This window comes from Ostrinia furnacalis, unplaced genomic scaffold (genome assembly GCF_004193835.3).
Source record: "Ostrinia furnacalis isolate ACB-3 unplaced genomic scaffold, ASM419383v2 OfSCF1299, whole genome shotgun sequence".
NCBI lineage: Eukaryota > Metazoa > Arthropoda > Insecta > Lepidoptera > Crambidae > Ostrinia > Ostrinia furnacalis.
This window is the reverse complement of record NW_021131538.1, coordinates 181,067-193,562: the sequence shown is the minus strand read 5'-3', so window position 1 is coordinate 193,562 and position 12,496 is coordinate 181,067. Positions and strand designations below refer to the sequence as shown.

The window sequence follows — 12,496 nt, the reverse complement described above, 5'->3', positions numbered from 1 at the left end:
CGCTAGATGGAGATATGCCATTGATTTCTAAAAACATTTAGCGTGAAAAGCAATGCTTCTAACCTGAACTAGTGTTAATTAAATAACACTAACAATGATTTTGATGAAATTATCTATAAAAGCGAAAGGTCACTGATTGACTGACTCACTCACTCATAACGAAATATCAGAAACTACAAGTGCTAGGAGTCTCAAATTTTGCATGGGGGTTCCTTTTGGAACGCAGTGCTCACTAACACGGGATTTTGCAAAATTTAACCCCACAGGGGGTAAAACGGGATCCACGCTAGTTATAGATAAAAGTCAGGTGAGTTTAAGTATGTTTAATCTAAGTTAGCCTTTTAAAACAGACTGGAGAGGAGATTTATCCACTAATATTTAAATCAGTTCATGAAATTACGAACACAAGCAATAATATAGCAATCTAAATTACTCATCCGTTACTTTTATATGGTTTGCTGACAAACTTGCGTAAGTTGGACATAAGACATAATAAGATAAGTTGATATCCGAAGATTTCTAGCGAGAAACATAACACCGCAATCCCAGAGAATGCAGTCTCCCTTTCGAATGCAAAGGGTAAACACCAATATAAATAGAGCCCTACGTAGTGTTGTGGAACCATCGATGGTCTCACTATCGATGGTTTGAGTTGACCACGAAAAATATAGGGATATCGATAGTGCTCAAATCACATCAAAAATATTTTAATAATTTTGACCAGTATTTTGGCACTTATTTATTATGAACGTTAAATATAATACAAAAAAGGTAGCCCACTTTACATGTCTCCTTATCTTCGGGCTATCGGACAATTTAAGTTATTTGTTTTTTTTTTATCACAACGTGGATGCTCTTGGCCTAAATTACAAAGTGATGATGGAAGCGAGATGCACCCGGAATCCTCAACCACAAAGGAACTAGCTATCTTACCTCTAACTGCCGGAACACAACAATGCTGTTAACATTGTTGTTATGGCGACAGACTTAGGCAAGTCGGTAGTAGCTAGCTAACCAGGAGGACTTAGAACAAGCCCTACTAACTACTATACTGTCAATAACAATAGTATTGCCGTGACCAAAATGTACTGCTTATGCCCTGTCGATGCGATAGTATTCCTCAAAATGCCCCATCGATTCTATTATTTTTGCTGTTACTATCGTTAGCGGACTATCGACAAAACAACACTAGCCCTACGCGATGCGTCGCGTGCTTCGGGAGTGAAGGGTCACCGACACGATGGACTGCTTTAAAGAAAACTGTTTGTTTTATTGCTGTTCGAGTGATCTTTTTAGGTTTTGGAGCGTTTCAGATGTCATTTTTACTGCACAAGTCTGTGGTAGACATCTTTTGCCAATGTTACTGGCAAGTCGTCTTGAATATTACAGAATTAATATTAGAAGAAAGATTATTAAACTGAATGATTTATATAATTTAGGTATTTGTTTATATTTGACATTAATTAGCGCTATGTCAAGATCAAAGCGGTGTTAAAGACAGTTAATACAGCTCACCTGCGTTTCGTTTATTAATTAAAAAAAACTGTCAAGTTAAATGCACCGGCATAAATACGTTCAAACTTTCTGCCAACCCTGACAGCCCTAGAGATCTTCCACGCTTGAACACAACGGCCACTTTCGCAGTCCGAGAGCGAAATGACACGCGTTCCATTTCCAAATGCACTTCCTGTTTTGTTTTCACATTTCGAAAACCGAATTCCGTAACACTGGCTGACAAAACCTATGACACGTGCGTGACAGCTGCTATAACCGCGTTCTAAATTTGAACGCGGGCGTAGACAATAAAAAGATTTAAGATTCCAAATTCAAAATTGTAACCGTATAAATTTTGAGCGCGAGAGACGAGTCCTGTACAGAGCGTCAGTCTTTCACGGTTATAACGCGGATACTGAAGATGTATTCAAACGAAAATACAAGCTTTTCGGGAAGTCACAATGTTAATTATAGTACTCGATGAAATGCCGGAGCGGTACACGCAAAAAATTAAGATAGAACACCCCACAGCGGCGAAGATGATGCGATAGCTATTAATAAACGGCATCTGTGGTTTTGAGGTGTACTATAAGAAATTTGCTTTAGTCACAGATTTTGGCTCGCGTTATAAAATTCAGGTTTCTTTACATGCAACGATTTTGTTCTGGAGCTATTTGGCCTATTATTTTGTACGTTTTATTATTATTTTGCGTATTACGCGACAATACAGTGTGAGTCACGTTAAAGTGTACATATGAAAATAGACCTATTTTTATCGACAAAAAAGAGGTCAACAATTTTTTGAGATTTTTTTTTAATTTTTTATAGAATTTTTTTTCTTCCAATTACTTATTGTAAAGAAAACGTAATAACTTTTAAACTAAGCGGTATATCTTGATAAAATAAAAACAGTAACAATGCTAAATAACAGGCGATACTAAAAAAATACATAAAATACACAAAAAAGGCCAACAAATAATAAAAAATGAAACTTTTTGAAAAAAATCTGCTTTAAAATTCGTGTTTTTTTGGTTATTTGATAAATTTCTCCAAAAAATACCCCTATAACAGGTGGTTTTTATTACTTTGTATTATTCTCTATCGTATTATCTTTGTAAAACCAAAAATCGCATGTCTCTATCCTTATTACAACATTTGCTATGATCGTTTGAACAAAGGCCTGCCACAACATTTTTCTCCGCTACAGTTAGAGACAATTTTAATTTTAACTAAAATGCTTATTTTCTTTGAAATCTTTTGTTTTTATTTGAAATCTAACTTGTCTTTATCAAAATAACAAATCGTTGTTAACGAAGCGTTGAATGGCGCGCCCGGAGAGGCTTAGTTCAAACGATCATTGCAAACGTTGTGATAGGGATAGAGACATGCGATTTTTGGTTTTACGAAGGTAATACGATAGAGAATAATACAAAGTAATAAAAACCACCGGTTATAGGGGCATTTTTTGGAGAAATTTATCAAATAACCAAAAAAAACACGAAATTAAAAGCAGATTTTTTTCAAAAAGTTTAATTTTTTATTATTTGTTGGCCTTTTTTATGTATTTTATGTATTTTTTTAGTATTGCCTGTTATTTAGCATTATTACTGTTTTTATTTTATCAGGATATACCGCTTAGTTTAAAAGTTATTACGTTTTCTTTACAATAAGTAATTGGAAGAAAAAAACTTGTATAAAAAATTAAAAAAAAATCTCAAAAATTTTTTGACCTCTTTTTTGTCGATAAAAATAGGTCTAGTTTCATCTATTTTTATATGTACACTTTAACGTGACTCACACTCTATAGGTAGGGAGCGCTATATTTTGGACAGGTTAAGTGTTTTGAAAAGGACTTACTTATTTGAATTTTAACATTTTTTTCCAAAAACAAAAATAGCTTTTCTGAGATTTCAACTTCAACCATGACACGGTCTCAAAATTAATAAGATGGGACGATTCATGCTATGACAGTTACGTTCTTCTAAGTAAAGTCTCTGTTGCCTGAGGTATACGAGCGGCACGGGATAAACATTTAACATACCTATTATGACGTGACATACAAATCTAATTGGAACTTCGGAAGACGTAGCGTGGGCAGTTCTCCCACTAGGTGGACCGACGATCTGGTGAAGGTCGCGGGAGGTGGCTGGATGCGGACGGCGCAGGACCGGTCTTTGTGGAAATCCTTGGGGGAGGCCTTTGTCCGACGACGACTAGACGTTATTCTGCTGAAACGAACCGATATAAATATAAAAGAAATTTGAAGTCTCGCTGACGTTTGATGTCTCAAAACACCCACCCTCCCCGTGCCTCATACCTCAGGTGCTGACTGAGTTAAGATGTGGTTAAGAGCACACCTTAAGATCTATAGCTGTACATAGTTTACAAATAATCTCAGTATCATAGAAAGTCATCGTAACATATGAATGGGCAGGCCTTGGACTGGTGTCGCATGTTGAAACGAGCACAAGGCGGCGTGTTAGCACAGGTCGCCTAGGTTTCACGTGGCTAGGTAATGTTTTCTTGATCATACTAATATTATAAATTATAAATGCGAAAGTTTGGATGTCTGGATGTTTGTTACTCTTTCACGCAAAAACTACTGAACGGATGTTGTTGAAACTTTACAGTATTATTGTTTGTGTGACCCAGATTAACATATAGGCTATAATTTATGCCGATCTGTAACACTAAATTACACACGGGTGAAGCCGCGGGCAAAAGCTAGTGATTAATATTAGATGAGGTCAAAGGTGAGAGTAGGGAATAGGAATGACTGTTTAGTGTTTACTTTTCACACGACGAAGACACACTAAATCATCGAAAGACTTAGGCTGAGTTGCACCACCTTTTTTAACCGTAAAAATAACCATGACCGGTGCTTTTTGTATGGAGTTTGACAGATTTTTGACGTTTGTCAAAGTTAAAGTAAGATGGTGCAACTCTGCCTTATTAGTTCTTTTAGCTCTTTCACTTTTTGTTAAAAAGTTAAACGGCGATCCACTGAATTAATTTTGATGTAAGTTACGTTTAGTAAAAATCGAAATTGATTGAGTCTCAGTCTATGCGTTAATATGCAAAGTCAATGATTGTTTATAAAAGAAAAAGTTTTTTTTTACATTTTTAAACCAACCTGGTCGAAATTTTTCGAAATAATCATACGTTTTGGCCTTTAACTTAGTTAAAAGTCGCCGTTACTTTAATAAATCTTAAGAAAAATATATCACACAAAGCAAAGTTACTGCGCGCTAAAAATACAGTTAACATAAGCAAGGAGAGCTGTTAATTTTACTGGAACATAAATAACATGCTTGGATATCTCTTGGACATTTCATTTACGAGTTAACATAATCTATTTCGGTTTAAATGTAGAGTTGTTTAAACATAGTTCGTAAAATATTATGTAGTTACTTATTTAAAATGTATACTCAGTGTTGGATTAATATTTAAAGAGATGAAAATTTTAGAAGAAATAAATAATATATTTTTTTTATAAGAGATTTGACAACCCTACGATGGTTCAAATTTTGAAAATTCAAATATTTAAATCCAGAAAAACCCACAGATTATACAATAAGAAGTGACACTAAAAAAACTCACGTGAGATTTTCGCGCCAAATTCTAGCATAGATAATTAAACTTTTTAAAACAATGACACCGACTTGGCAGTCTCTATTCAGCCAAGGAGGACACTTCACTGCGTCATATTGTTGTCTATGGACGACGTCTAGCGCATGCAGTTTTTGTGCAAGATTGGATACTGGCCAAATAGACGGGTGCGTCGACCTATGACTTTTTTCTTTTATGCCGTCTGAGAACTCGAGATAGATTTGATGGCGGACTCGGAAATAGAATCGAATCGGCTTGATTTAATTATTTTGATGCGTTCCTTCGCCAGCTTGATGCAGTTGGGTGCAGTGTGCACTACGTTGCATATTATGCCCGCATTAACAAAAAGCTTAGCTATGACAAAAAAAAGAAATAAAAGCATTAATCACGAATAATGCCAAGAACATTTCAATTCGAACTTGATAAATCGATAAGATTCAGATGCAGTTAGTGTCTGTACGAAGTGCCTATCTCGGGCAACTTCCAAAGGCAACTTGAGATTGTGGTCCTTTCCACGACAAAGTGAAACTCCGCTGTTATTTTACAAAAGCTTGGTGTTCAGTTATTAAACTGCTGCATACTTATTTTACTAGATCTAGATCTTAGAACTTATTGAATGTTACAGCTTTTTACATTAATCTTTTAAAATCTCGAGTAAGAGATGAAAAAATAATAACTATGGCAAACACAAATGACACAATATTATGTAAGATGGATTTGTTTATCAGGCGTTAAAGCTATCCTCATAGCAAACAAACGCAGATAACCGTATTAAACGGCATCCAACCGCAGTAATTTTGCACCGCGACCGCAAGCCGACCCCGAGCCTCCGTATCGATGGCACAATCGATCAAAATGTTTATAATAGATATAGGCTGCATTCCAATTTTAAATTCAAATCAGACACTGACATTTGAATCATAGACAAATGGGAATTGCGGAAATGACATAATTGCCCTATGAATCGTAGTTTAAAAGTCAAATTGCTGACTTAAAAAAAGAACTGCATATTAAAAATTTTGAAAGTACCTACTAGGTATTTCAACAGACTTTTCCTATGATTTTTATTCTTTTATGTTGTTTATTTTCCAGGATTAAGGAGTTTGGCGGACGAGTTTCAGATATTGCATTAACTAGAACACAAGGTATCTCGCCGTTTATGTATAACACGCTCAGAAAAAGTATTTCAGTTTTAGGTTTTACGCACCCAAGTTGATTAGAAATCTCTTTAATAGTAGGTAGGTAGGTACGTAGCCGTTACGTATGATTCGATTATAAGCGATCCAGTGTTAGCAGCTGCAGGAAGAAGTTCGTTGAGGTGGTTTATGAATGGTTATTGTGGTCTTTGTCTCAGACAATAGTTGAACACACTGTCTTAAGTGCCACAGTTTGGATATTTTTTAACTGAGCTACGAAGACTAAGGTTAATCCGTTCGTGTAAGCTTCCAGTGGAACTGCAGTTCTGGTATCTCTAAAGAAGAAATATTTGGTAGCCTCAGGCAAAATAATGAGCCAAATACTGTTTATTTACTAACTTTTGCTGGAATACATGGCACTTTTTGATTTCACTGACATCAAAGAGGTTTTTTGCAACTAAACAAAACTTACACATCCGAAGAAACGAAATTTTTATTTTTATTTTCGGAAAAGTATTGGCAACTTTAAGTTTAAAATAAAAAAATATTAACTTTTTTAAATATTACGCAACACGCACTGGCCAGAGATAATCAAAAATTTCACAGCACTTGAAAATCGAACACGATTCGCGTCCCTTTTCGCGCCACTTTAAAAACTCACTGAATATAACCGCCGATTTAATAGCCCAGCCATAACTTACGCCGTCTATTAGGATTCTAACTGTGTGTCTTAGCCAAATTCGGCGGGCTAACGCCGTATGAATGTATGGAAGCGTCGAAAGGGGTCAATGGATAAATAATTGAATATCCAATTAAGAATGGACAGTTTCTTTCGGCGCTTTGTGATTGTGAATACATGTACGAATCTAATGGCTTATGATATTTATGATAGGAAGGAATGATGAGCCGTAATATTTTAATTCACTTTTGAATATTCAACTAACTTTATAATTTGCTGCATTTGAGCAGTAGAATCAGCCTGCAGAATACGCATTTATTCTGCAAACAAACATACTAAAGATGTTTTTTAATCTTTATAGCACAGAATAATATCAGAGTAGGTATACAAAAGGCTAACTTAATGCTAATGGCATTCTCTTCCAGTCAATGTTTGAGCCAAGCAGAAAATTAATTTACATAGTAGATAGTGGAATAAATAAATAAATATGATTTTTATTAATTTGGATTTGACTAATTCAAGCCAAAAAAAGCCCAGGAACATTAAGCTTCTTATGCTAAATTTGGTGTTTCCCTTTTCAGTATAAGCAGAATCGTAAGCATTTAAAACAATATTACTAAAAGTTTCAATGCAAGTCCGAGGATGAACATAGTATTGTGGATATTGTACTTTAGAATTATTTTATTTCATCATCATGATTAACACTCCGTCTAAATTATCTCATTAAGTTTAACGACAAAGTTTTGTCAAGTAAATCCAAAGAAAGGAAACAACAAGACTTTAATACGTCAGGAAATAATTTCTCTCACATCTCCGGAGCAAATGCAAGTCAAGTTGGTAGTTTAGTGGTTGTTAAAATTAATTTCGTTGACAACCGACAGGAATTTCCTTAATGGTATGTTGAATGTTGGATGGATTTATCACAATTTGTCTTAGAATTGTCAAATTAATCAATTTACATTCCTATAAGTAGATGGTTACGATTAATATTATAAATTAAAAGAAATATAATTTACTTGACATATGGTCCTATGTCCCCTAGATGGGGCAGGAACTATATAATTTAGGTAAATAAATATTATGTTTTTTATGATGAAACGATTTAATTAAAATGTAATTATTAAACGCACACCTAAACTGCTAGAAACTTGGAAATGGGCAAGTGACATCAAATCTATGGGAGTATTTCTCAAAAAAAATGTACATTTTGAAAAAAAAAAGTGTGCTTTGAAACAGTTCAAAAGTTTTATATTTATAAATCATCACACAAAAAAAACACATACACAATTTTGAAGGATGAATATTAATCTTTAAGATAACGAAGAATTATAGCTATAATCCTACTTATTACCAAATATTTAGATATTTTAAAAATAGTCCTTTTTTACCTTTCATACAAAAACCTGTTTGCCACCCTAGCTTTTTCATGTGTTTTTGTTTCATAAAATGCGATACGTAACTAAATTATTGTAAATTTCTTTGTATTATCGTTCTACAGTAATCGCAGTTTCTGTATCAAATTGATTTTCTATGGGGTGTCATAATGAATTGGCAATTTAAAGCAAAAAAACAAAATGAGTCGCTCTCATTTACTATTTCGTTATTTACTCTTTAGTTACGATTTATTTCTACTTTCCCATGGTTTCTGAACAATTCCGTATTTATTTTACACGGACAACAATAGCTGCACTCTGAATGGCTGTTGGCCTGACGTCTCCGCCATAACATCTATCGCGAAAATTAGTGAAAACGTGTGTGTTTTGTGGGATTACTTTTTCGTAACAGGCAGTAAAATCAGCGATTTTATATAGAACGGTAAGTCTTCATTTAACCATTTTTTGTAATACGTGTGGTACGAACATTTAGTAAGCTTTTATATTTGCTGTAACAAATTTTATCAAAAAAATACTTGTTTCTGATCTCATTTTGTCTAATATTTCGTAACGTTTTTTACGAATTTCGTTACGTTACGAAAAAGTACAACATAGTGCTGAGTGTATACTGTTATTACCTGACTAAGCATAGTAATATTCACTACTTAATTTATTTCGAAAAATATAGAGCGTTAATAACAAAAGGATTGGATACTATCTGCTTTACAGAAGTGCCACCAGCAAAAAATAATCAAATCATTTAGATTACGTTTTTATGTGATTACTTCTTTTGTTTTTTTAGGAATGCCGCCAAAAACCAATGCCGAAAGGCAAAAAGCTTACAGAGAACGACTCAAAATGGATAAACATGATGGAACAAAAATAATTTTATTAAAATAGTATGAATGATTACTCCCTTATTTTATTTCTAACCCCTTAATATTACCCCGTATGTGGGTGCATACTTACAAATATTTCGAATTGAATAAATGAAGAGCATTCACAATATTTCGCTAATGTATAACAAGCCTTATGGCCTTACTATTTCGTTACTACCGTTTCGTTACGTACATTTTTTTTGAGAAATACTCATGGGGTGTTTTTCTAAAATGAGTTACTTTGGCAGTAAAATAGCTTATCAGCTATTCATTAAAAAATAAATAAAGGTATAGATTCGGATAAAATTAATTGAACTAATTAGGTAGGTACTTCCTGTTTCCATGGCAAAAGCAAATTGCTCTTTATTTACCAATTAAAATATTAGTAGATTTTTACTAAAGATTTTAGTATTTAATTATTTCCCTTGAAGTTCAGTATTTTTTTATGTTATCATTTTTAATTTTTGTCAAAAAACAGATAAGAAATAAATAGTGAGGTGCAAACAAATGAACAGAAAATGCGCAAAATTAATTATGAACATTTCAAACGGTTCATAATTTAATTTTGCGCGACTTTGAAATAAAGAAAGAAGGCAAATATTTAAATTTGAAAATCGAACATCAAAAGGAAAGGCACTCACCCTTTATTTTTTCGGCGCGGCGCTCTTTTGTATGTAAACAGTATTTAATTAATCACAAAACACAAAGTTTTATTATGAGTTTTCACTGAACGTTTTTAAAACACGGGTAGTTTTCTTAAAAATAAACAAGCCGTTGTTTACGCATATTTTATCAAAAGCTCCTCGATTGTCATTTGTCAATATTGATGAAAAAAACGGAAGGAAATGACAGGAACGGAAATGTATTGTTCATGATTTTTTTATATGGCAACAGCGATATAAGGAGAAATAAAAATCAGTTTTGTTTCATAAAGATATTGAAAGTGCATCTGTAAATGATATTAAATTGGAAAGCCCACACAAACGAATGTAGAACTTGTTTAAAAAAATAATGTTCTCCAAATCCAAATCTCCACTCCACTGCTTGCCGAATTTCATACGTATATAAATTATTGTCTATGGTTCCAAGGGCGGGTAACGAAAGCGGGAAATTTGAATTCTGAATCACATTCTCACATGTTGTTCTCGTAACAATATAATAATAACTGAAATGTAAAATAAATAATTTGAATTTGAATTGTTCTTTTAACATGGCTCTTTTTAATGTATTCAAATCATTATAATCTATCTATACTAATATTATAAATGCGAAAGTAACTCTGTCTGTCTGTCTCTCTTTCACGCCTAAACCACTGAACCGATTTTGATGAAATTTGGCATAAAGATAGTTCGAGTCCCGGGAAAGGACATAGGATAGTTTTTAATCCCGGTTTTTGAAACAGGGACGCGCGTGATAAAGTTTTTCTGTGACAGAGAAATTCCACGCGGGCGAAGCCGCAGGCGGAAAGCTAGTACAGTATAAATCTTCAAATCAAAGCGTAGATGTATTTCCGCTTTTACATGAGATTTTTAGAAGTTATGGCCGGGTACATAAGCGAGGTAAAATTAATTACAAATCTAATTTCATGATCTTCCTCAAAAGTTTGCTTTGAGAATCTTTTGCTATTTCTAAGTAGGTAAATAAATAAATGAAAATAAATAAATAAGTAGGTGGTATGGTGGTATAATACATTATAGTTAAATTCAACTATACCTACTGCTAGAGTAAAATAATTAATTTACCTACTTTTCAATTGTTTTAGTAACTAGCCCGTCAGCAGTCTATACAGGGTGTTACTTTGCATTCTTGCCATATTTACAGAGGTAACTATATTACTGATACTGAACACAAATCCGTTAAAAAATAATGCCCGAAAATTTTTAATTTTAAATATTTTATTTTATCGACAATCTGTTAAACACATCACTAACTATCGTAACGCATGCACATCACTTATGTTAGCGATGGCGATGGAGACTTTTTTACTTTTTATTGTATTTTTAAATATCTTTTGCAATCTATTGTCTTTAAAGGGTATTTCGCCAAAAATGGTCAATTTTGTCTAATTTCCTTGGCACGAATTTTATTTCTGTTTTTAACTATTTTTAGTTTCCCATTGCATTAAGTAGTAAAAACTAAGCTAATATATCTAGAAGGGGTGTCATAATTCGTTTTAGAAACAAAGTTATGAGGTCATAAATTTTTGGTAGCCAAGGAAATTATTATAAATATTTTTTTCTCTAAGTTTTCTTCTGTGGTTTGCTTTTTTTTTGTTCGACCTATTTTTGTGTACTTTCGCAAGCAAACATGCCAATGAATATTATATCATTACGACCTTTTTACACAACTAAGGAAGATAAATGCAGTAGATTGAGTTAAAAGTTAAAAACAAGTTTTTCTATATCTATTCTGATACCTATTTCTTAAAATTTAAATTTTAAACTTATTCCAATAAAGAAATACTCAAAATTTTACTTGACGCCGAATTATTAATGGTCTTTTATAATTTCCTAGGTCATTTTATGCCACGGAAAACAAGGAAATTAGGACCAAAGAAATTAGATTTATGCCTAAAAGACACCACAGACAAAAACCTATTTACCCTATACATTTACTATTTAAATCATGGGTTTACCCCTACAGACACTACATTTGTGTAAATAAACAATAAAATTAATCCATTGTTTAGTTGCAAAAAACCGTCCAAAGAAATTGACTTTTTAGTAAACAAAAACCCAAGGAGGGACCTATTTATGCGATTTGTCGCGAAACTGATCAACGACGTGCTGTCCTGCCTCAATGGCCTCTTGGGACGAAATGGCCGAGTGTAGTGGTGCAGTGCGTTACATTCTAAGTTTTTTCGTTTCGTTCAATGGACTATTATTTTTGGAGTGACTTGAAACGACCTGGTATGCGCAGAAGAGATAAAAAGTGTAAACGTGTTACGTGAAAGGATTGCTTCAGCGAAACTGTGAGACAAAACGTTTATGTGTTGCGAAAACTAAAGCGAAATACCTACGCTTCGCCGTGCTAGACTGTGCCTTCATCAGAACGGAGGACACTTTGAACACTTGCTTCGCAGTACGTAAACTTTGGAACTCATGAATAAATAATTAATTGTGAATAAGGTGATTTCATTTCATACTTAGTTTATTAATTTGTAAAAATAGGGAACAATTGTTGTAAATTAATTGAAAGCCTAATAATTATTACGTATTTTTGACGGTCCTAAGCCCGTAAAGTAGAAACTGAGAGTAGAAAGGAAAATCTAAAATCAACTGAAGAGTATTTTAAAATAATTATTATGACTGGATAAAAAGGCTGGTA

The 12,496-nt window shown here is 33.4% G+C and overlaps 1 protein-coding gene across 1 annotated transcript in view; it reads left to right on the top strand.

Annotated features, from left to right (window-relative positions):
• The window catches only part of LOC114352247 (sex peptide receptor-like), a 281,000-nt gene that overhangs the window by 162,447 nt on the left and 106,057 nt on the right, over positions 1-12,496 (top strand). The window lies entirely within an intron of this gene.